The 24,836-nt window shown below is 45.2% G+C and overlaps 1 pseudogene; it reads right to left on the bottom strand.

Moving 5' to 3' along the window:
- Positions 1-20,900: 20,900 nt before the first annotated feature.
- Positions 20,901-21,018, bottom strand: LOC124608111 (annotated as a pseudogene).
- Between the last annotated feature and the right edge of the window lie 3,818 nt (positions 21,019-24,836).

A 24,836-nucleotide genomic window follows, 5' to 3' on the forward strand; every position in this document is an offset into this window, starting at 1 on the left:
CCTAACTGTCATAACACTTGCAGTGGATCCTGATGCAGTTTGGAATTCCTGTGTGATGGTCTGGATAGATTTCTGCTGTCACACATTACGACCCTCTTCAACTGTCGGCGGTCTCTGTCAGTCAACAGACGAGGTCGGCCTGTACGCTTTTGTGCTGTACGTGTCCCATCATGTTTCCACTTCACTATCACATCGGAAACAGTGGCTCTAGGGATGTTTAGCAGTGCGGAAATCTCGCGTAGAGACGTATGACGAAAGTGACACCCAATCACCTGACCACGTTCGAAGTACGTGAGTTCCGCGGAGCGCCGCATTCTACTCTCTCATGATGTCTAATGACAACTGAGGTCGCTGATAAGGAGTACCTGGCAGTAGGTGGCGGCACGATGCACTTAATAAGAGAAACGTATATTTTTGGGGCTGTCTGGATACTTGTGATCACATAGTGTAGATATAAACTAAGGGAACTAGCAGCAGCAGAGATGAAAGAGTCGTTGGATGAGAGAAAGAGGTACATGAAAGATTGCAAGAAATGAAAAGAGGAGGAAAGGGGTGGCTTGACTGATTGAGGATGCGAGAAAAGAAAGAAATAGGGCCATATGTGTTAACCTTATAAGAAAAGCTATAACGTTGTCAAAAGGATGTGATTCAGGTTTTAATTGAACGCAACAGAGCATTTTATCGCGTACAAAGTGCACAGCAGCATCTCTGGTGGTCACTTCCACAGTAAGCTACCAATGTAAAGGCGTTGTGACGCAGAGATCTGACAGTCGACACTGTTCGTCATGCAGAGCCGCAGATTACTATAGAATCGCAAGCATTGCACACAAAGCTGTTTCTCCTTGTTTATTTTGGTGCCTCCAGTCTTCCTTGTTGCTAACTAATGTTTATGCAGTTCATTGTTTTCAGTTTTATTAAATCAAAGAATGAGACACAACGTGTGTTAATTTGCGAGTAGTCAGGAAGATATTGTGTAAGCGATGGAGAAATTTATGTTTATCGACGCTTCCAGAGTTTAAGGAGTCTACTATTGAAGCCGTTCGATCGACGTCAGAGCAATTTAGATGTTTTACGGCATTTTTGTAAAGCTTTCTTTATCGCAGTTTTATTTCTTCTGATCGATAGAACACGTGGCCCGGACTCCATGCCTCCGCACTAGGTTTAGCCCAGTAACTAACTTTATTTGCAAAATCAAAGACTCTCATGAGGCCGGTAGGAACTCCTGATAAGAACGTGCCTTGAACCGCTGCCCGCACCTCCATCTGTTTGAAAAAGGCTTATGCAGAATCAGAGTGATGCTTTTGCCAAAAGTCTTCGCGAAATAGGCCTTCTGGATCAGTGACTACACATCTGGCTGGATAATAAAAAGTCTAGGTCTTGGTCATATGATACTTTATTCAAACCGATTGCCGGTCTCGGCTTTGCAGGCGTCATGAAAGCTAAAAACGAGAAAATATAAACGAAAAACAAATAAACAGATTTATAAAACAAGAAGATGAGCATTAAATGCGGAAATAAAATGAGCAAATTACGATTACCAAAAAGTTACAGCAGCCACACGTGGGTGCGTAGTCAGCACGTAAAGGAATAATGGCAGAGGATTCATATTTATAGATTAAATGGTTCAAATGGCTCTGAGCACTATGGGACTTAACATCTGAGGTCATCAGTCCCCTAGAACTTAGAACTACTTAAACCTAACTAACCTAAGGACGTCACACACATCCATGCCCGAGGCAGGATTCGAACCTGCGACCGTAGCGGTCGCGCGGTTCCAAACTGAAGCGCCTACAACCGCTCGGCCACACCGGCCGGCATAGATTAAATGAAGGTTACAATGACGGTAGTAAAACACCAGTTACGGACAACTGAAAGTATATGAATATAGTATAAACAATAAAAAAACGTCGCGTATCTAGAAGAGGTATAATGAAATACCTTTTATATGTTCCTAAAATGTCACAAATTCCTTCCGTTTCGAAATAGTTACTCAATTTAATTTATATAAAAGCTAAAGATAAACTCGTATTCAAAGAAGTTTTGATAATGGCACCCTCTAACACTAAGTCGTACATAACAGGTCCTATCAACCTTTTGTCAATCACGTCACGCCACATACGTGCAGAGAAGTGTTTTTGAAACTGTGTCTCCACAAAAACATATGTTTTCGTTGGATCACCAATGAAAGTTGTGTATGTTATTAATCCTTGACGAGTAACAGTCGTTTAATCAGTAAACACTGTTGGTAGGATTACTCGATGATCTGCAACCACCCAACAGCGAAATTCCAAACGTCTACCTTCATCTCCTTCGCGAAGATGTTAAATCCGCTGTGAATAATAAGAACAGAGCCCGTGTGTACGTAACGTCCACCACATACTTGTATTTGGAAGTAAGCTCATGATGGGCGTTCACGTGCCCATCATATGCCTTCCACGCATGACGACATAAGCACTACCCTCCTTGTCATTTCATACTGAAATCAGATGAAGTCGAGATAGTGAGCACATATTTTTCTGATGAACGTGAACTTAATCTAGTGAGCCAGAAGATAATTTTTCCACGTGAGTATGTGATGAGCAACGAATCATTTTGCTCGCGTGTTGTGACATTTCTTGAGGCCAAAAACCTCCACTGTAGGAACTAACATAGATTCCGAAAACAAAGCCCAACTTTCTTTGTGCGCCCACGAAACCTAGAAAGCAATAGATAATGGTGCACATGTAGACTTCATTTTGATAACTTCTGGAAGTCATCGATACAGTTCCGCAATGCCGCCCAATGAACAAAATAATATCAGACCAACCGTGTGAGTGGATTGAAGAGCCTGTAGCAAAGAGAACACAGCATATCATTCTCAACGGAGAGAAGTCGAGACGTAAAAGGTATTTCGGGCAAATGACCAAGTACGGGATGTTCAAAAAGTCTCTCCGCAGTGCCGTGTGATTGTTAGCCGCGCGTGCTGTATGATTGTTCGCCCGCCTGGGTTACTTCCCTTCTAGTGGACTCTGCCAACATTCCACTGTTTCGTTTATCTCAGCCAGCGTCAGTAGTATCGTTGGTGTGTGACGTCGCGTGTTGACGTAAACGTTTAAGTTTAGTTCCTTTGTTCGCTTGTTTCGTTTTTGTCACTGTTAAAATGCTAACCATTGAAGAACGTGTGATTTTAGTCGAACAAGTGTTCAAAGCTGGCGGTAAATACACAGTTTCAGTTCGTCAAACATTTAATTCAGTTTTTCCGGAGACAACATTCCCACATAGCGATACTGTGCGAGATTTGATTAACAAATTTGGAAGTACGGGTTCAGTGACAGATGCACCGAGAAGTGGTCGTCCTAGCGTTTTGTCTGAGGATAAACTACTCAATATTTCCGATAAAATGTCCATGAGTCCGAACAAGTCAGTAAAAAAACTCGCCCAGGAAATCGATGTTGGTGTCGGAACGGCCCACACAGCTGTAAGGAAAAAATTATAACTTTTCCCATACAAAGTGACAGTCGTACAATAACCGAAAAATACTGATCATGGCAAGAGACTGAAGTATTGTCAATGGTTCAAAAAATTCGTTCAACAAAATGGAAGGGATGTTCTTAATGAAACGTTTTTCACTGATGAGGCGTGGTTTCATTTATGCGGGTACATGAACTCGCAAAATTCTCGTATGTGGAGTACTGCAAATCTGTTGTGTATTCATGAGGAACCACTTCATTAGGAATTTGGATTGCAATTTCTAGACGACGGATTGTGGGCCCCATATTGTACAACGAAACAATAAACGCACAACGACACTGCAGTGATATTCTGTACCCATTCGTAGGAGAACTTGTGTTATGTGCAATACTGAACGGTTATTTTCAACAAGATGGTGCAACCGTGCATACAGCTCGCGTTTCAATGTCACTGCTTGCTGATGTTTTTGGTGATCGCATAATTTCAGAGGGACTTATGGCCGCCACGATCGCCTGACCTAACACCAGCTGACTTTTTCTCCTAGGGTGCAGCGAAAGCAATTGTCTGTAAAAAAAACTTCCAAAATCCATCGATGAATTGAAAACTGCAATATCGACTTTCACTACTTCTGTTACTCAAAAAATGTTACAGCTTGTGTTTGGAAACGTGATTAGACGAATTGAATTGTGTTTTCAACAACAGGGGGGACACCTTCAACATTTAATGTGAAAATTTGTAAGTAAAAATGAATATTCAGTAAATTAATAACTTGTATTTCACTGAATTTCATTTCGGTATACTCACTGCGGCATACGGCACGCGCGGCTAACAATCATACGGCACTCCGGAGAGACTTTTTGAACACCCCATAGATAACGTCGGAAGTTCCATAAGGCTTTCTGCATCTGATGCTTTTGTATAAAGAGAAGTCGCGACGGTAGAAGATAGTAGTGAAACGCACGAAGCCCCGCAAAAGATCGACGTACCTGGTACAGAAAGTATACATAGACAGAAAAATCCTTTAATGTCCGATTACACAATTGCAGAACAATCACTGGAAGCAATTACTTCTATAAAACACCCAGGAGTATGCGCACGTAGCGAGTTAAAGTGGAACGACCGCGTAAAATTAATCACCAGTAAGGCCGACGCCACACTGAGATTCATTGGAAGAATCCGCATGAAGTGTAGACCATCAACAAAGGAAGCAGCTTACAAAACACTCGTTCAACCAACAGTTGAGTATTGAACGTCAGCGTTGGATCTGTAGCAGATCGGATTGATAGAGAACATGCAGAAGATCCAAAGAAGAGCAGAGCGTTCTTTTACTGGTTCGTTTAGTACGTACGAAAGTGTCACAGAAATGCAGTGGCAGAAACAACAAGAGAGGTATTTTACATCACTGTGTGGTTTATTGTTAAAGTTCCGTCAGCGTACGTTCCTAGAAGAATCAATAAATATATTACTTTCTACCACGCTTACCTCGTGAAAAGGTCATGAAATGAAATTAAAGAGGTTCGACCCCACACGGAGACTTACCGGCAAACGTATGTAATTTGAAGGGGGCCACTGCTGTCAGTTGCAGCGGGACATTAAGCGGAATCAGCGGCCACGAGTGAAAAAGTGTACTGGAACAGGATTCGAACCCAGGACCAAGGGTTTACTAGGCAGGTGCGTTAACCATCACCATTTGAAACACATGAGCAAACTATCTCGACACGCCTCAAGGCCGATCCACATTCCCACCGAGCGGCACCCTTCAGTAGTCCATTGACTCGCTACTCTGAGATTCCCACAGGAGATTGGACGCATTTGTGCATCCGCATTGAAGAAGGTGGATCCATTGCTAGTTAGGCGTATCAATTATATGAATGCATGGTGCTTGTTCTTCTGGAACGGATGACGCTGCGGCTAACGCACCTGCCTAGTAAGCCGTTGATCCTGGGTTCGAATCCTGGTCCAATACACATTTTCACTTGTCGCCCTTCAATTTACATATAGTGTTTCACAACACTAGCGAACATGGAGTCAATGGACAGCGACTGCGGATATGGATCGGACTTGAGGCATGCCGAGACAGTCCACGCAGTTGGGATAACGCTACGCCACGGATGGTGCAGTGCAGTGGTTAACGTACCACCGTAGTAAGCAGGAGATCCCCGGCTCGAATCTCGGTCTGGTACTCATTTTCACTCGTCGCCACTGATCTAGGGCTCGAATCCCAGTCTGATAGACATTTTCACTCGTCGTCGCTGATTCCGCTTTATTGTTCCGCTGCAGCAGATGCCAGTGATCCCCTTCAGTTTACATATAATGTTTCACAGATGAGAATTTTGCGTGGTTTCTGTTTTTCTGGATATGAACAGTGATAGTGGTACACAAAGTACCCTTCATCACACACCGCAAGGTGGCTTGCAGGGTATAGACGTAGATGTAGAGTAAAGAGACAAAGAAACTGGTACACCTAACTGATATCGTGTACGGCCACCGCGAGCACGCAGAAGTGCCGCAACATGACGTGGCATGGGCTCGACTAATGTCTGAAGTAGTACTGGAGGGAACTGACACCAGACTTCTGCATAGCTGCCGATAAATCCGTAAGAATACGATGGGTCGGAGGTCTCTTCTGAACGCCACGTTGCAAGGCATACAAGCTATGCACAATAATATTCATATCTGGGGAGTTTGGTGGCCAGCGGAAGTGTTTAAACTCAGAAGACTGTTCCTGACGCCAGTCTGTAGCAGTTCTGGACGTGTGAAGTGTCGCATTCTCCAGCGGTCCAGCTGGAATTGCCCAAGTCCGTCGGAATGCACAATCGACATGAATGGATGCAGGTGATCAAGACAGTATGCTTACGTACGTGTCTCCTGTGAGAGTAGTTGGTTGGTTGGTTTGGGGAAGGAGACCAGACAGCGTGGACATCGGTCTCATCGGATTTTGGAAGGATGGGGAAGGAAGTCGGCCGTGCCCTTTCAGAGGAACCATCCCGGCATTTGCCTGGAGTGATTTACGGAAATCACTGAAAACCTAAATCAGGATGGCCGGACGCGGGATTGAACCGCCGTCCTCCCGAATGCGAGTCCAGTGTCTAACCACTGCGCCACCTCACTCGGTGTGAGAGTAGTATCTGGACGTATTAGAGATACCATATCTCTCCAACTGCACACGACCATTACAGAGCCTCCATCAGCTTGAACAGTCCCATGCTGATAAGCAAGGTCCATGGATTCTTGAGGTTGTCTCCATACCCGCCCATATCGATGATGTTTCGTTGAATGATTCGTACGCTGACATTTGTTGACGGCCCACCATAGTTGTAGCAATTTACGGAAGCGGTCGGAGATTTGATGTTCTACCGGATTCCTGATATTCATGGTACACTCGTGAAATGGTCGTACGGGAATATCACAACTTCATCGGTCCTTGGAGATGCTGTGTCCCATCGCTCGTGCGCCAACTATACACATCGAAAAAGGTTTTCCATCAGTTCGTGAACCTGTACAGAAAATTGGAATAGAGATAAACACAAACATCATTTCCGCCCATTTATTGTTCATGAAAACCACACATTGTATATTGAACCACCATACAGCGAGACCTTCAGAGGTTGTGGTCCAGATTCCTGTACACGCCGGTACCTCTAATACCCAGTAGCACGTCTCTTATTTGAAGCATGCCTGTATTCGTCGTGGCATACTATCTACAAGTTCATCTAAGAACTGTTGGTCCAGATTGTCCCACTCCTCAACGGTGATTCGGCGCAGATCCCTCAGAGTGGTTGGTGGGTCACGTCGTCCATAAACAGCCCTTTTCAATCTATCCCAGGCATGTTCGATAGGGTTCATGTCTGGAGAACATGCTGCCCACCCTAGTCGAGCGATGTGGTTATCCTGAAGGAAGTCATTCACAAGATGTGCACGATTGAGGCGCGAATTGCCGTCCATGAAGACGAATGTCTCGCAAATATGCTGCCGATATGGTTACACTATCGGTCGGAGGATGGCATTCACGTATAATATAGCCGTTACGGCAACTTCCATGACCACCAGCGGCGTACTTCGGCCCCACATAATGCCATCACAAAACAGCAGGGAACCTCCACCTTACTGCACTCGCTGGACAGTATGTCTAAGGCGTTCAACCCTACCTGGTTGCCTCCAAACAAGTCTCCGACGATTGTTTGGTTGAAGGCATACATGACATTCATCGGTGAAGAGAACGTAATGCCAATCCTGACTGGTTCATTCGGCATGTTCTTGGGCCCATCTGTATCACGCTGCATGATGTTGTGGTTGCAAAGATAGACCTCGTCATGGACGTCGGGAATGAAGTTGTGCATCGTGCAGCCTATTGCGCACAGTTTGAGTCGTAACACGTCGTCCTGTGGCTGCACGAAAAGCATCATTCAACATGGTAGCGTTGCTGTCAGGGTTCCTCCGAGCCATAATCCGTAGGTAGCGGTCATCCACTGCAGTAGTAGCCATTGAGCGGCCTGAGCGAGGCATGTCATCGACAGTTCTTGTCTCTCTGTATCTTCTCCATGTCCGAACAACATCACTTTGGTTCAGCCACAGACGCCTGGACACTTCCCTTGTTGAGAACCCTTCCTGGCACAAAGTAACAATGTGGACGCGATGGAACCGCGGTATTGCCGTCTAGGCGTGGTTGAACTACCTGGTGGAATGGCTGGAACTGATCGGCTGTCGGACCCCCTCCGTCTAATAGGCGCTGCTCATGCATGGTTGTATACATCTTTGGGCGAGTTTAGTGACATCTCTGAATAGTCAAAGGAACTGTGTCTGTGATACAACTTTCACAGTCAACGACTGTCTTCAGGAGTTCTGGAAACTGGGGTGATGCAAAACTTTTTTTGATGTGTGTATAACAACACGTTCAAACTCATTTAAATCTTGATAACCTGCTGTTGTAGCAGCAGTAACCGATCTAACAAGTGCGCCAGACACTTGTTGTGTTATTTAGGCGTTGCCGACTGCATCGCCGTCTTCTGCCTGTTTACTGTTCTCTGTATTTGAATACGCATGCCTATGCCAGTCTCTTTGGCGCTTTAGTGTATGTAGTTTGTAATATTATACAACTCAGACTAAGTGTATCTGCACAGAATGCTTAACGTTATGTACTTTCGGATAAGGAGAATACATTGGCTTGGGTTCACTATCGCATGAAAAATGTTGATGATACTGATGATTGACTTAATTGTAAATGATGTGAGTACCTGAGAAATGTAAAGTGCGTGTTTGAAGAAAGTAAATATCTGAAAAATTTGTGTGTGTGTGTGTGTGTGTGTGTGTGTGTGTGAGAGAGAGAGAGAGAGAGAGAGAGAGAGAGAGAGAGTGAGTGAGAGAGTGATGATGCCAATTAAAGCAATTCAAAACCAGATATCTTTGAACATGATGCCATACAAGTTAAGGTTAAGTAACTACTTTCAGAAATATTGCATATCTTTGAACTTGACGCCATTTTTACACAATTCAAATGAAACTTGCACAATTTTATCGCTACCTTATCATTGGCTGCCTCATTTTTTAATACACTGTGTTTGGCTGAGGAAGGGGAGAGTGCTGAGGGAAAGAGGGAGGGATGTAGCTCTTACCTGATGATGATGATGATAGCATTGATAAGATGATGACATTATCGATAAGAGTGATGATGCCACTGAGAAACAGGGTAGGGCTTGTGAGGTCATGGATGTGGATCATGACATGGACACATGTACATCCTTCATGGCACTAAACACATGGTTGAAATTCAAACTACACCAGGTAGTACGTTACCATACTACTTATGGAACACTGACACGTGTAGAAATTCTGCATGAGCTTGTCCGAGGACTACGTACTATCACCTGAATAATGTCTTCTACTTCATCCACATTAGGTTCATTTGTGTACTCAGAGGAAATATTACTGCTGGGCATCGCTCTAGTCTTACGCAGTTTAGTGAAAACACGAGCAAGACGTTCAAATCTGGTACTCGGTTAGGAAGTCATCTACCGCATTCCCTACAAACAGCAGCAGCTTTCCCGTTGCAAGACCTGGACTCAGAATTTGTAGATACGTGTGGACATGGTAAAATGACACAGTAGAGCTCGTTAACAAATCTAAATCACAGTTCAAAGATTCAGTTACGTTAATTCAAACACAGCGTCACAACAGAACTTCAGAAATGACAGTCGGTAAATAAGCCCATTTCAAACTGGAGTGCAAACAAGCATAATGAAGTTTATCTCTTCAACGAGCTAAATCACTGTAACGAATAAAAATTGGATACTTGTCTTATGGAAAGTTTTATTCAAATTAATCTATACCACTATTCCTAAAATATTCACTATCCCTCCTGAAATACACTGTAATATGAAACACCCCGCTTTTCCCTCGTAGGGAAGCTAAGGGCAGCAGAGGGAAGTACATAGTTCAGGTAAGTTTTTGGAAAAAAAAACAGGCAATAGTATCGTATAAAATGCCCACAATAAATGCAGTTATAGTACACGTACTGCTTTCAGTGTTGCTGAGAAATGAAATATTCGAGTAAGATTTCTTTTGTTTTCTCTCCATAGTGCGACAAGTGAGACCTGGATTAATAAAATGTTCCGGGCTATTATGCCGTGATCGAATGTATTTCACACTATAATACAATTTTTCTTCCCCATCTATGGAAGACATTTTCAAGAGGGATTGTAGCTTTTTTGAGTGTCCGATTCACGCCCTGGCTCTCTATTGACTGCACCGAAATTCCGTTTACGCGTGCTTCCGCGCAATGGAGTGGAGTCACGTGTGTTGTATAGGGGAGCGCAATTGGCCGTTGTCGACTGCCGTCTGTCGCTGTTGCGATCACCCATGGTGAAAGACTGGTACACATCTTCTTCAGCAACGGAATTCAGATGTCATTCAATTTCACGCCCTCCTCCTCCCTATTGAAATTTTTGGGAAGTTTTACAATCTCTGTAGCCTCTCTGTACAGCTTTTCATGGTATTCGCTTCTGTCTTCCAGTACTTGAGTACTATCAGGGCGTAAATCGGTCACTCAAAGAAGCTACGATCTTCAATGAAAATGTCTTCCGCGGGTGAGGACGAAACGTTGGGTTTAAGTGTGAAATCCATTCGACAACGGCTTAATAGTCCGGGACATTTTATTGATTGCGACAGTTACGACCGTGAAAGATTAAATTTTGCATGTTTGTATCTACCTCGTAAATGCTCCTGCCCTTCCTCTATTTTTGCGTCGTCATGACTATGGAAATGAAAAGACAGGCTGTTTTATGTCCGTAAAAACAGCACTTTATTTAATACCATGCAGTCAGTTACGGGGAATACAGAAATACCAGCCTACAAATGCAGACTTCGAAAGTGCGGATAGTAGCAGTAACTGCCAGACCAGTCTAGTACCTGGCAAGTCCAGCGTCGTATATTATTAACAGTCCTGGTGGAAACAGGAACGAAGAATCTCAGTCCACAGCTCAATTCCCCAGCGATGTACTGCTACTCCGAGTGGTGATGTTGTTGTAGCATAGATTCATAAACTGCTCGTGGCTTGAAAGAAATCCCTTTCGCTCATTCTTCTGTGAAGGCTTAGTCCTTTGTGCTATTCTTTCAGATATTCTCGTTGATTATGCGTTTGCAGCTTATGTACAGACGGTATTCTCTGGTGACTATCTGAAATACTCGAAAAAGTTAGTACGCTGGGAGGAACAATTTTACTTTGTCAGCAGATATTGCCAGCTAGAGGCGTTGTTGTGCTGCATCCTGGGGCTCACCTTGCGGAAGGGTCGGTTCTGTGACTTTCCACCGCCAGGTGATCGCCTACCCCGTCCCCGGTGGTGAGGTATTCGTGCTACCAAATAGAGTTCTGCAATCGGGAAATCGTGAGGTAAGAAGCGTATAATGCGAATTTGAGAGCGCGGTACTTTACTCTCTGTAGGTGATCGATATATGCATCGCCCCATCCAAAACTGTTGTTTCCTTCTGGAACACGTAAAAAGAGAAAAATTCCATCTTCCAAGAATTCCAAATGGAGTTCGATGGACTACTGCACTGTCCACTGATAATCCAGTTACGATCCTGCGGAGTATCTTAACAGATACGTGAATGGTTCGAAGAATTTTTGAGAAATCCGCTTACATTTAATAGAGGGCTTACGTTAAAGAAAAAACGTAGAGTCGAGTATGCCACAAGGAAACGTAACAGGACTGCTAGCTTTCGCAGTATATAAAAGGGATGATTCGCTGATTATGCTGTTCACTACAGGGAAGTATGGACGCTGGACGATCGTACATAATGCCAGGATTTGGACAGCATTTGCACGTGATCGGTGAATGACAGCCCTTTGTAAAAGCGGAGGGATGCTAAACAATGACCACAACAAAGAGAAATGACGTGACAGTATCCGATTATAGGAATAGTGGTAAACTTTTGAAGCAGGAGCTATCGTTTAACTATATGATACTAACAATAGAGAGCTACATGAATTACGACAAACACATAAAATAAGTACTAGGAAGAGTAAATGGGTGCTGAAAAAGTACCCCTATCTGTGAAGGAAGCCTCATTCAGAACACCCTTGCGGCAGACCCTAGACCACTGTTCCATTGTCTGGAGTCCTTTATCAAGTAGGTACGACAGTAGACACTGAGTGATGAGCCGGTAGAATCGTAAGAGTTGGATATAGCGTGTAATTATGATAGAGCAAGGAAGAAATTCAGGGAATTTAAATGGCAATCTTTGGAACATGGGCGACGCTGTTTACACCAAACACTTTTGGGTAGATACGAAGTAAATATTCGAGGAAGATTACGTGAAACTACTTCTGCTCCTACCGCTTATCTTGTGTAGGGACCATGAAAATGACATAAGATCATGGGGCGCACTGGCGCATATAGACGGCTATTATTTTCCTCACCGACTACTCGAAAAGCATCGAACAGAAGGTAGCTAATATCACTTCGATATATCCTACACTATCCTGCTCAGAGGCTCGGTATTTATACACACTATCTGATCAAAATCATCCGGACACTTATTAGTGGACATTAATTTGCCGCGCGGGATTAGCTGAGCGGTCTAATGCGCTGCAGTCATGGTCTATGCGGCTGGTCCCGGCGGAGGTTCGAGTCCTCCCTCGGGCATGGGTGTGTGTGTTTGTCCTTAGGATAATTTAGGTTAAGTAGTGTGTAAGCTTAGGGACTGATGACCTTAGCAGTTAAGTCCCATAAGATTCCACACACATTTGAACATTTTTTCGGACATTAATTTGGGATACGTCCACTCTGCGCCTTTATGACGGCTGAACTCTGCGGGGAATACTTTCCATGAGATGTCTGAATGCTGTGGATGACATGCAGCCCATTTTTCCCCAAGAACCGAAATTAGAGACGTTGTAGTCTGAAAAAAACTCGACGTTCTAATTCAACACAAAGGTGTGATTCTTCAACTTCTCCAGGCGTATTTCTTGCTCGAACAGTCCACGGGCGTACTGCCGGTCCATAGCGTCCAACGGGCACAATATTTCGGTGATCAGACATGTCACCATCGTCAGGTGCGCTGACGAACTGTAATTATTTTTTTCATAGAAAGAATATAAGGACAGGACAGGAACTTTATTAATTTCTATAATAGTGAGTCAAATCACCTACAATATGAACATTGTTACAGCCGCCTGCGCCTTTAGTCCAAACACATACAGACTCATATTCACCTACTTTACGATGATTATTAGTCCTTAAAATATGAGGCATTGTAGAGATAAAATAGGAAGCTCCCATATCTCTGTTATACACTTCAGCAATGTGATATGTACGATAGGCAGTTCGTCAGCGCTCGTGATGATGGCGACATGTCTGATCGCCGAAATATTGTGCCCGTTTGACACTATGGACCGGCAGTGCACCCGTGGACTGTTCGAGCAACACAAAGGTGTTCCATCGCGTTCAGATAGAGAGTCAGGAGAGACTAGTCCATTTTAGGTATGATATTGGACACAAACGGCTGTTTCGCAGATGTTGCTTTCTGAGAGAGTTCTTGTCATTCTGATACAAAAAATCATCGTCTTCGAACTTCGTATACTGTACGCAATAGGCAGTGCTGTGAAACATGTTTGTATAGTATTGCGTTTTGTGTTTTCCTAAATGCAACAAGAGGACCATACCCTAACTCCCCCATACCGTAACACTGTCTCCTCCGCACATCACTGTTCGCTCTACACATGATGGCAGGAAACATTCTCCAGACAACCGGCAAACTCGTACCCCATCAGTTTGCCACAGGCTACAGCGTGATTTATCGATCTAAATCACCCGTTTCCGGTCATAAACTGCCAAGTGGCGTCACTGTTTACACATCCTCAGGAATCGCTTAGCACTGATTATAGACATGTGTGGCTCACGACAGCTGCTCGACCATTGTACCACATTTCTTTTAACTCCCTACGCACATTCACTGTGCTAGCTGGACTGCTGATGGCACTTTGGATCTCACGGGTGATTCCTTCCGCCGATTTCATGCGATCCACTCTCCGCGATGGTCGATGGTGCCGATTAGCCTATACGTGTGGTCTACCTGATATTGGTTTAGCCGTGTTTGTTCCTTCGCGTTTCCACCTCACAATCATCACCAACAGTCGACTTCGGCAGATTTTGAAGGGTTGATACGCTACTTATGGTTTGGTTACTCAGATGACACCCAGTGACTAGCCCATGTTCTAAGTCACTGGGGTTTCCTGACCGACCCACTCTGCTGACTGCTGCTCTTTTAACAACAGGCCCCGCTTCATTCGGTTCCCGTGAATCTAGTTTGCTGTCTTTGTCTGCCACATATCCCAGCATAATTGCAGTTGAGGAGAGGGAGCCTCACTTAGGAACAACAGACATGGGATTTCCAGTTCCGTTATTCACCTGATATTCAAGAGAAAAATCTCTAAATTCTTAGTCGGAAATGGGAAGTTCAGTCTATTTTACGTTATTTCATATCCATATTTTTCATTTTTAACAAGAGGAAAAGCAGATTTTTTTCAGTCTCTATGTTAGAGTATTGACCCAGCGTACAGTCACGGATTTGTCAGCCAAATACGACGGGTAGATGTGGAGCAGAGGGGATTCTCAATTGGGAATATTTGGAAGGATATTTCCGGTTCCGGCATTTCCCGTAGAACAGAAGGAAATCTCCCTAAAGCCTTGTTCAGAAATGGGGCATAGGAACTATTTTTTATTTAATTCTGGGTTCAAATGGCTCTGAGCACTACGGGAGTTAACAGCTATGGTCATCAGTCCCCTAGAACTTAGAACTACTTAAACCTAACTAACCTAAGGAAAGCACACAACACCTAGTCATCACGAGGCAGAGAAAATCCCTGACCCCGCCGGGAATCGAACCCGGGAACCCGGGCGCGGGAAGCGAGAACGCTACCGATCGACCACGAGCTGCGGACTTTAATTCTGGGACAACATGTTCCACATAGATAGGAAAGCCTAGTGTATGCGAAGATGTTTTTTATGTTTATTTGGAGTAAAATCGATCGATCGATGTCTTCTGGGGTACCAATCGAAATTTCTGACTCAACTGAGATATTTTGTTATTTCTTAGGGAGTGGACGTAGCACAATATCTTGGATGGAGAGTCACTGACATACGAAGAAAAACTTCGGGAGTGTCCTAGAAAAGTGTGCTGGGATCCCTGTTGTTCATGTTGCATATTGCATATCAATGACCTTGCAGACAATATTAATAGGAACCTCAGACTTTTCGCAGATGATGTATTATCTATAATGAAGGACTGTCTTAGGAAACCTGCAGAAAATGGTGCAAAGAGTGGCGACTTGCTTTAGATGTTCACAAAAGCAAAACTCAGCGTTTCACAAAACGAAAGAACGTTGTATGACTAACAGTATCGACGACTCAAGTTGAAACTGGTCAACTCATACAATTACCTGGATGTGACACTTCGTAGGCATATGAAATGGAACGATCACATAGGTTCAGTCGTGGGTGAAGCAGGTGGCACTCTTCGGTTTATTGATAGAATACTAGGGAAATGCAATCAGTCTACAAAGGAGAGCCGGCCGGAGTGGCCGAGCGGTTCTAGCCGCTACAGTCTGGGACCGCGCGACCGCTACGGTCGCAGGTTCGAATTCTGCCTCGGGCATGGATGTGTGTGATGTCCTTAGGTTAGTTAGGTTTAAGTAGTTCTAAGTTCTATGGGACTGACGACCTCTCATATTAAGTCCCATAGTGCTCAGAGCCATTTGAACCATTCTCTAACATTCTGCGTGGTGTATGTCTCCCTACCACTTTCGCGCAACGGCGCTCTGAGCGTGTTTTTAGGGAATTGACTAGTTTGAACCTGGGACCTGTTGCTGGTAAGGAGACGTCAGACCACACATGACATGTAGAGTTCAGAAGAGTTCAGTGAGACTAGCGATAATATAACCAAATACTTAATGATTTCAGCGTCAGCTCCACTGCACTCCCTGTAAAAGAATCTTAATACTAACTAAATTTAGTGGAAGGGGTCCAAGGCTTTCCTATTTTTAGTTAGCTGGTAAAATAACGTCGAAAAAGCAGTTAAGTTTACCATTGGAAATTTTATTCTACTCACAAAACATTGTTTATAAATTGCACTATTGATAAAAGGAAATGTTTTAATACAGGATGATAAAAACCAACTGCGTTCAACAAAAATGTGAACGAATATTCCCTGAATGGGTTTCCAAGTTCTACAATGGATCGAAGGATGACCTATGCCATATCACATCTATAATCTAGGTTTAAATTAAGTTTCACAAAAGAGAAAAATATCAAAATCGTCTATAGTGACCCTCAATTATCTTTAATTACTTATCTAACTTGTCGTAAATTACAGTGGCTGATGTGGTTTCTCAATAATTATATAACAGAAAAATCATCGCTTTTCAGATTTTAACTTACGTAGCAAATACACTCCTGGAAATTGAAATAAGAACACCGTGAATTCATTGTCCCAGGAAGGGGAACCTTTATTGACACATTCCTGGGGTCAGATACATCACATGATCACACTGACAGAACCACAGGCACATAGACACAGGCAACAGAGCATGCACAATGTCGGCACTAGTACAGTGTATATCCACCTTTCGCAGCAATGCAGGCTGCTATTCTCCCATGGAGACGATCGTAGAGATGCTGGATGTAGTCCTGTGGAACGGCTTGCCATGCCATTTCCACCTGGCGCCTCAGTTGGACCAGCGTTCGTGCTGGACGTGCAGACCGCGTAAGACGACGCTTCATTCAGTCCCAAACATGCTCAATGGGGGACAGATCCGGAGATCTTGCTGGCCAGGGTAGTTGACTTACACCTTCTAGAGCACGTTGGGTGGCACGGGATACATGCGGACGTGCATTGTCATGTTGGAACAGCAAGTTCCCTTGCCGGTCTAGGAATGGTAGAACGATGGGTTCGATGACGGTTTGGATGTACCGTGCACTATTCAGTGTCCCCTCGACGATCACCAGTGGTGTACGGCCAGTGTAGGAGATCGCTCCCCACACCATGATGCCGGGTGTTGGCCCTGTGTGCCTCGGTCGTATGCAGTCCTGATTGTGGCGCTCACCTGCACGGCGCCAAACACGCATACGACCATCATTGGCACCAAGGCAGAAGCGACTCTCATCGCTGAAGACGACACGTCTCCATTCGTCCCTCCATTCACGCCTGTTGCGACACCACTGGAGGCGGGCTGCACGATGTTGGGGCGTGAGCGGAAGACGGCCTAACGGTGTGCGGGACCGTAGCCCAGCTTCATGGAGACGGTTGCGAATGGTCCTCGCCGATACCCCAGGAGCAACAGTGTCCCTAATTTGCTGGGAAGTGGCGGTGCGGTCTCCTACGGCACTGCGTAGGATCCTACGGTCTTGGCGTGCATCCGTGCGTCGCTGCGGTCCGGTCCCAGGTCGACGGGCACGTGCACCTTCCGCCGACCACTGGCGACAATATCGATGTACTGTGGAGACCTCACGCCCCACGTGTTGAGCAATTCGGCGGTACGTCCACCCGGCCTCCCGCATGCCCACTATACGCCCTCGCTCAAAGTCCGTCAACTGCACATACGGTTCACGTCCACGCTGTCGCGGCATGCTACCAGTGTTAAAGACTGCGATGGAGCTCCGTATGCCACGGCAAACTGGCTGACACTGACGGCGGCGGTGCACAAATGCTGCGCAGCTAGCGCCATTCGACGGCCAACATCGCGGTTCCTGGTGTGTCCGCTGTGCCGTGCGTGTGATCATTGCTTGTACAGCCCTCTCGCAGTGTCCGGAGCAAGTATGGTGGGTCTGACACACCGGTGTCAATGTGTTCTTTTTTCCATTTCCAGGAGTGTATGAATACCATGAGCTTCAATTGACGATCGACACTAGTATTACGCAAAACGGGGGTGTAACAGGTGAGACTTCTGCAGTTCTGAGTGAAGCTTTATGCGCTGTTATGCGGCATCGTGTGCGTTCATTACCTTGTCGGCGTTCGTCAGGGGGCGGCGGGTAGCACAGCTCCGCTCACCTCGCCGTCTCGGAAGCAACTCTGTCCTAACTTCTCCTTACTACAATTGACCCAAGTTGGTTTAAAAAAAAAACTGTCTGGCTGTGTTTTCATCTGACTAATCAGAGTCTCAATGTTAACCTTAAGCTCCACCTACGAAAATTCTGTCTATCCAATGAGAAACGTTATACTTTTCGTGGTGGGGCAATGTTTTTAAAGTTTGCAACGTAACAGAGACGCGAATATGTCTCACGCTAAAACTTGCAGCTGGTGTGGCCCTTTTAGTGTTATCATAAGATCTACACTGTTCTTCTGGAGGGCTCTATCTTTTAACATTGGCTTGGGGGGGGGGGGGGGGGGGGTAGTCCTGGCGGTTACTTTTCGTGGTGGGGCAATGTTTTTAACGATTGCAACGTAACAGAGACGCGAAAAAGTCTCACGCTAAAACTTGCGGCTGGTGTGTTATCATAAGATTTATACTGTTCTTATGGAGGACTCTAGCTTTTAACATGGGCTGGGGGGTGGTCCTGGTGGTTAGCTGGCGACGTGGGCCTCCGTCCCTTATCGTAGGGCCTTCTAGCTTAACACGGTTCTGCTCTCGGCTTCTGTTCTCGTTTCTCCCCTCAGAACTGCGTTTGTCTCACGGTGGGAAGGTATGACATGCATTTAGGCATTCTCGTGTTAGTCTGTGGTATTCCATTTGCTCACTCGTTACTCGTATTACTTTGGTTAATTTAATGTCACGATTTATTCGGAGCTATGTGACATACTACTGAATTTGCTTATCATGTCAGGGTTTTCATGGAAGGTGTTGGATTTGCCTGACACCTTACAATTCTACAAAGGAGATTGCTTACAAATCAATCGTGAGTCCCACCATCGTCATTCATCATATATATTATTTCTCAAATGAACATCCCCTTCTTCTCAATACATATTAATCGTACATAAGTGAATGAGGAGTCGGTAGAAAGCTTATTTAACCGGCTTCTGATATTGTATATCGCATTTTGCTCTAAACCTACTATCTGCCAAAAATTTTAACATAAAGAAGACTTTTAACTATCACAGGCAAAAGAGTATCATGGATGCCAAGCTTGATACCTGTATTTTACGAATCTGACTTATTAACCACGAATAATAGAATTCCTTTTCATATTAACTTATTAAAAATACCAGTTTATTTGATTTGAAGTACTTATTAGTTGGATAATTTGTATACAGCATTGTCACAGACAGTAACCGTGACCAATGCTGTATTCTGTTATCTCTGCCCGTCGTACAAGTTGGCTTTTCTAAACACGACAAACACATTTATCATTGTCACACTACCCTTATCCGAAGGACTATACTTATTCCAAATACTGTTGTTATTTACAACTACAGAGTGCGGAAGTGTCGCACGGATCGCCTATTTATTGACACCGGCAAAACTGTTTTAATACTACGGATAAACGTAACACCATTTGATCCAAGCCCGCCTTTTAGATTGACGAAGAGGCAGTTACCCATGAAAACTGCGTTTGCGGTCACTGTAACACGTCGCAGGGACTACCGCTTCAGACAGCAGGGTTGCATTTATCAAACCCAGTCTTTACTCAATGGCAGCTTTATGTAGCGTTTTCAAGGATAACTAAAGAAACTAACATTTTTGCATCCCTTAAAGAAAATGAAAAACAAAAAGTACACGAAGATTACGTTCTTACATCAAATATCGTTTACACCCAGGTTCTGCAATGCCTTATAAACTATATTGTTCAAAATTATGTGCATAGGAATTTATGTACAAGGATATACCATAAATTCATGATTATTATTTCACGTCGTTCGGGCTAAGCTACCCTTATCCCAACAACTACAGTTATTCCAAATAGTGTCATTATTTAAAATAATAGAAATGGATTCCCTCGGCCTAGAATATTGCTCACGTTCCTCCAGTATAAATAAGGACTAACAGGGGATATTGAACGTATACAGAGAAGGATCCTAGGATTGTTTGACGCAAGGGAGAGTGTCATAGAGATATGAACAAAATGAACTGGCACCCATTTGAAAATGGATGCAAAGTATCCCGAGTAAGCCTACTTACAAATTGTCAAGAACTGGATTTAAATGATGGCTCTACGAATATGCAACCCCGTAACTATCGCTCCCTTGGAAATCATTACGACAGGATCAGGTCAATTTCAAGAGTCAGTCTTCCCACTCTCCACATGTGAATAGAACGGGAAGAAGCAGTAATGACTGGTACAATGAGAAGTTCCGTCTGCCATGGATTTCACAGTGGTTTGCAGAGTATGGATGTACGGGGTGGTTCACGAAAAACCGTCCCTGAATACTATACTGCTCATTGTTGCTTGCCAATTGTCATCTATTATTTGGAAGTTGTCGCGACTACGTTTCGTATTGTCAGTACGATAGCTGTTGCGACTTATTTAACACATGTGAAGCAAATATCTCAGCGAGATGCATCCTCCTCAGGAGGTAATCACAATACTGGAAGTGTAAGTCTCTAACGGTACATCTAAGGAGACGCGGCACTTTTTCACAAAGTAGTTTCTTGGCGTTTCCATACTAGCAAAGGGCAGTATAATGGAACTAGTGACAAAGAGGCGTGCTCAAGGGTCAGTTCGAGCTCCGTCCGGTCGTGTAGGTGCTGTGGTCGCGGATATTCGAGCGCGAATGATCTAGAGGCCGAAAACAAAACATTTAAAAAAAAAAACTCAGTCAGAACAAGCCAAGAAGGCTCAACGTTACCGAACGGCCGCCGTGTCATCTTCAGCCCACAAGCGCCACTGAATGCGGATGTGGAGGCGCATGTGATCAGCACACCGCTCTCCCGGCCGTATGTCAGTTTACGAGACCGGAGCCGCTACTTCTCAATCAAGTAGCTCCTCAGTTTGTCTCACAAGGGCTGAGTGCACCCCGCTTGCCAACAGCGCTCGGCAGACCGGACGGTCACCCATCCAAGTGCTAGCCCAACCCGACAGCGCTTGACTTCGGTGATCTGACGGGAACCGGTGTTACCAATGCGGCATGGCCGTTAGCAGAGGCCAAGAAAGTCGGCACGTAAATTGTCGCAACAAGTGAACATTTAGCGTAGGTCTTGTCAGAGTGTTTTACACCATATAGGGATGAAGCCCTACAAAATGACATGCGTCCAGAAACTGAAGGAGGAAGATAAGGCAAAACGTGTGAATTACTGTGTGTGGCCATGTCCAGCAACTGAGCGTGGAATGTTGGATCTGCTGCTGTGTTTAATGAGTGATGAAGCGTAGTTCCACCTGAGAGGACGTGAACTCCTCGAACACTAGATACTGGTCAGTAAACAGTCCCTATATGATTCATGTAACGGTCTTTCCGCAGTGGTTACAGATTACCGAAGTTATGCGTTGTTGGGCTGGGCTAGCACATGGACGGGTGACCATCCGGTCTGCCGAGCGCTGCTGGCAAGCGGGGTGCATTCAGTCCTTGTGATACTAAAGCCGTCGGCACACGGACCGTGCTGTCGAACATCAACATTGAGCGTGTTGAGTTCAACGTGCTGCTGAACGCTCAGGAACGAGGCGACTTGTGCATACGGTACGTGGGCCCCAACGTGGTATACGCGATCGCAACACACTCCAGCGGCAGTTGTGGGATGTTATAGTTCGCAAATCACACTGTTTACTCAACGGGCAGCCGGCCGGAGTGACCAAGCGGTCCTAGGCGCTACAGTCTGGAACCGCGCGACCGCTACGGTCGCAGGTTCGAATCGTGCCTCGGGCATGGATGTGTGTGATCTCCTTAGGTTAGTTAGGTTTAAGTAGTTCTAAGTTCTAGGGGACTGATGACCTCAGTTGTTAAGTCCCATAGTGCTCAGTGCCATTTGAATTTGAACTCAACGGGCACGCGTAAAATTCCCACGTTAGCTGTATTAAAAAGCACATTTCCTCTATTGCCCATACGCTAGTCACGTTGCTCTGTATGTAATATGCACAAATAAAAACTTCAATATCCATGTACACGTTTTAAGACGAAAAGGAAAGTACCATGTCCAATAAGTAAGGACAAAGGCTTATAAAAGTTCTATTACAAACAGTGTGATACAAATTAGTAGTAGTTCTCCACATAATATAAGCATTATTTCACCATTCAAACATTTTATTAAAACCCTAAGGTCATTCGTACTTGATCACTGTTCCTACCCAGTAGCAGAATTTTTGCAACATGTGAATTACGAAACGTAAAAGAAAAAGGAGCAAAATATCGTTATACAAGTAGCGCAAGCTGTCCTGTAGATTAACCAATCGAACAAACTCACTTCTCAAAAAAATGTGAAATTACATTTACATAACATCAAATACTATAGGATATAGTTATATTTAATAATAATGCATCAGAACCTATTACGCGAATGTTTGGGAAAAAAAAATTGACGTGGCGAGATGCGAACATCGGCACGTCATGCATTACGATGGGGATGACTCCCGGACGTGCTATTCCACGCTATGACGTTAGAAACTCGGCACGCTCAAATCTCAACGTTCGGATGCACGGTTCGTGTGCCGACGGCTTAACTGAGGAGCTACTTGAGAGACGAGAAGCGACTCCGGTCTTTTAAACTGACATATGACCGGGACAGCGGAGCGCTGACCACATGCCCCTCCACATCCGCATCCAGTGACGCCTGTGGGCCGAGGATGACACGACGGCCGGTCGGTACCGATGGACTTTCACGGTCTGTTCGGGCGAAGCTTTCCTATGGTTCATGTGGAACCTTTTCACTGTGAAAACATCGAGGTGTGGTGTGCCGTGACAGCAAGTCGGATCATGGGTCCCGTATTGTTTGAGAGAACAGTAAAAACTGATGTTTACATGCGAATATTTGATTAATTTTACTCACAGTTGACCTCCTTCCTACTCCCCCCCCCCCAACCCCCTCCCAACGAACATACGTTTGCTCTCTTTCAACAGGATGGGGCGACCTGTCACAGTTCAAGCGAGTCAATCTTACGAATTCATGAAAGATGCGCAGAAGAAGGTAATGTCAGCAAAAGACTATGGCTACTGCATTTGGCGGACCTAACGACTTGTGTCTTCTACAGTATATGTAGGGCAGTCTACATTGAAAAGTGTATGCTACTGAAAGAATAACATTACAAGACTTGAAGGACAATATTCGTAAGGAACTACTACGGTCGCAAGTTCGAATCCTGCCTCGGGCATGGATGTGTGTGATGTTAGGTTTAAGAAGTTCTAGGAGACTGATGACCTCAGATGTTAAGTCCCATAGTGCTCAGAGCCATTTTAACCGTTTGAACCATTTGTAAGGAAATTTAGAGAACTAATGCTGCAGAGTTGCATAAGGTGTATGTTAACACGTTAAGACGCGAGCAAAAGTGCACTGAAGCACAAGAAGGTCGTTCCAAGCACTTTATGTAATCGAATGTAAAAGGCAAAAATCAATTCAGCGAATATAGAACTTTGCATTAGCTTATTTGTATTTTTTATTATCTAATTATTATATGTTTATCAATCTGTTGCTATATCTGTTCGTGGCGGACAACAATTCGTGCGTAAGTGGCGAGCAGTCTGTACTCGGTCCCGGTTTTTCATGCGCCACCCAGCAGATGCTGATGTAGATGTGTACTTGCTCGGCATGTGCAGTGTACCTATCGGATAAACCACCTGTACTGCTTCAGGCCTTGGTATGCGACAGCAGCAGAAGGTCTTGGTGGCCAGAAAGAGACCATTATTCCGTTGCGCTACACCGGGTCAGAGGCGCGGTTTTGGGAGCAGCCACGGCCACGGCCCTAAGTGGCTATCATTGTTACCTGCGCACAGCACTCTCTCGGCTGGCGCGCCCGCGTGCCATATCGTTACTCGTTAATCCACGGACGAGACAGTCGCTTGCTGGCAGCCGACAGGCTCGCATTTCTGTCGCTATCTCGGGCATTAAAGCGCCCGTATTGTTAATGAGGCCTTAAGCACACGCTCTGTTTAGGCACGGCCCCGCCTGTACAAAGTGGACAGCGTTATTCTAGAAGCCACGCTCGGCCGGGGTAACCCGGTGTGTGTTTGTACGAGTGTGTGTGTGTGTGCGTTAGTGTGGTATATGTGTGTGCGCGCGCGCCATTGTGTACGGGCGCCAACAACACAGATCTATAGGGGCGTGGGTGGGAAGAAACTTTTTTCTTCTCTCTCTCACTCTGGGGCTTCCGTGCCTTCAGATTATCTCCCTTCTCCTCGCTTTTCTAAATGCTCAGATTTATTTAAACGAGAAGCCGGTTGTGAGCGCGGCGGCGGCAGAAGCGCGCCCGCATAGAACGCCCGGCAGTTTCTTTGTAGCGTCTCCGGGCTTAATTCCCGTCTGTCACAGTAAAGAAACATTATACACGCGCTTTTCTCTTTTTGCCGCACCCCCTCACGCGCGGTGACGTCACAGCATTGTGGCAGCTTTCTCTTCCGCCGCCTCCCAGGCCGGCGCTGCCTTCACTCCACTTTTCGCCCCCCCTCCCCCCCCCCCTGCCCCACCCCCGCCCCACTACAGCTGCGATAAATAAGATTCCAGCTCCAGCGCTCCTGATTACGCGCACTTGTCCGCCGGCCAGCTGCCTGTGTTCTAGGGGCGCGTCGACTGGCGACAAATCTAACTGCCTTCCACACGAAATTTGTTTCGCCAGCCGGTACTGACGGCGAGCCGGTGTTTGTACACTACTGTCAGTGAAAACTGCAAGATTCGCAACGAATGGTCTGAATCACTCCAAAATCACTTCACTGTCCTATGTACCCTCGTAAATTGGAGGATATATATGACAGTGCAACCAGATTAAGCAAAATTTGGAAATTTGTGGTAAGGACTATGGGACCAAACTGCTGAGGTC

The sequence above is a fragment of the Schistocerca americana genome, chromosome 3 (genome assembly GCF_021461395.2).
Source record: "Schistocerca americana isolate TAMUIC-IGC-003095 chromosome 3, iqSchAmer2.1, whole genome shotgun sequence".
NCBI classification, from domain to species: domain Eukaryota; kingdom Metazoa; phylum Arthropoda; class Insecta; order Orthoptera; family Acrididae; genus Schistocerca; species Schistocerca americana.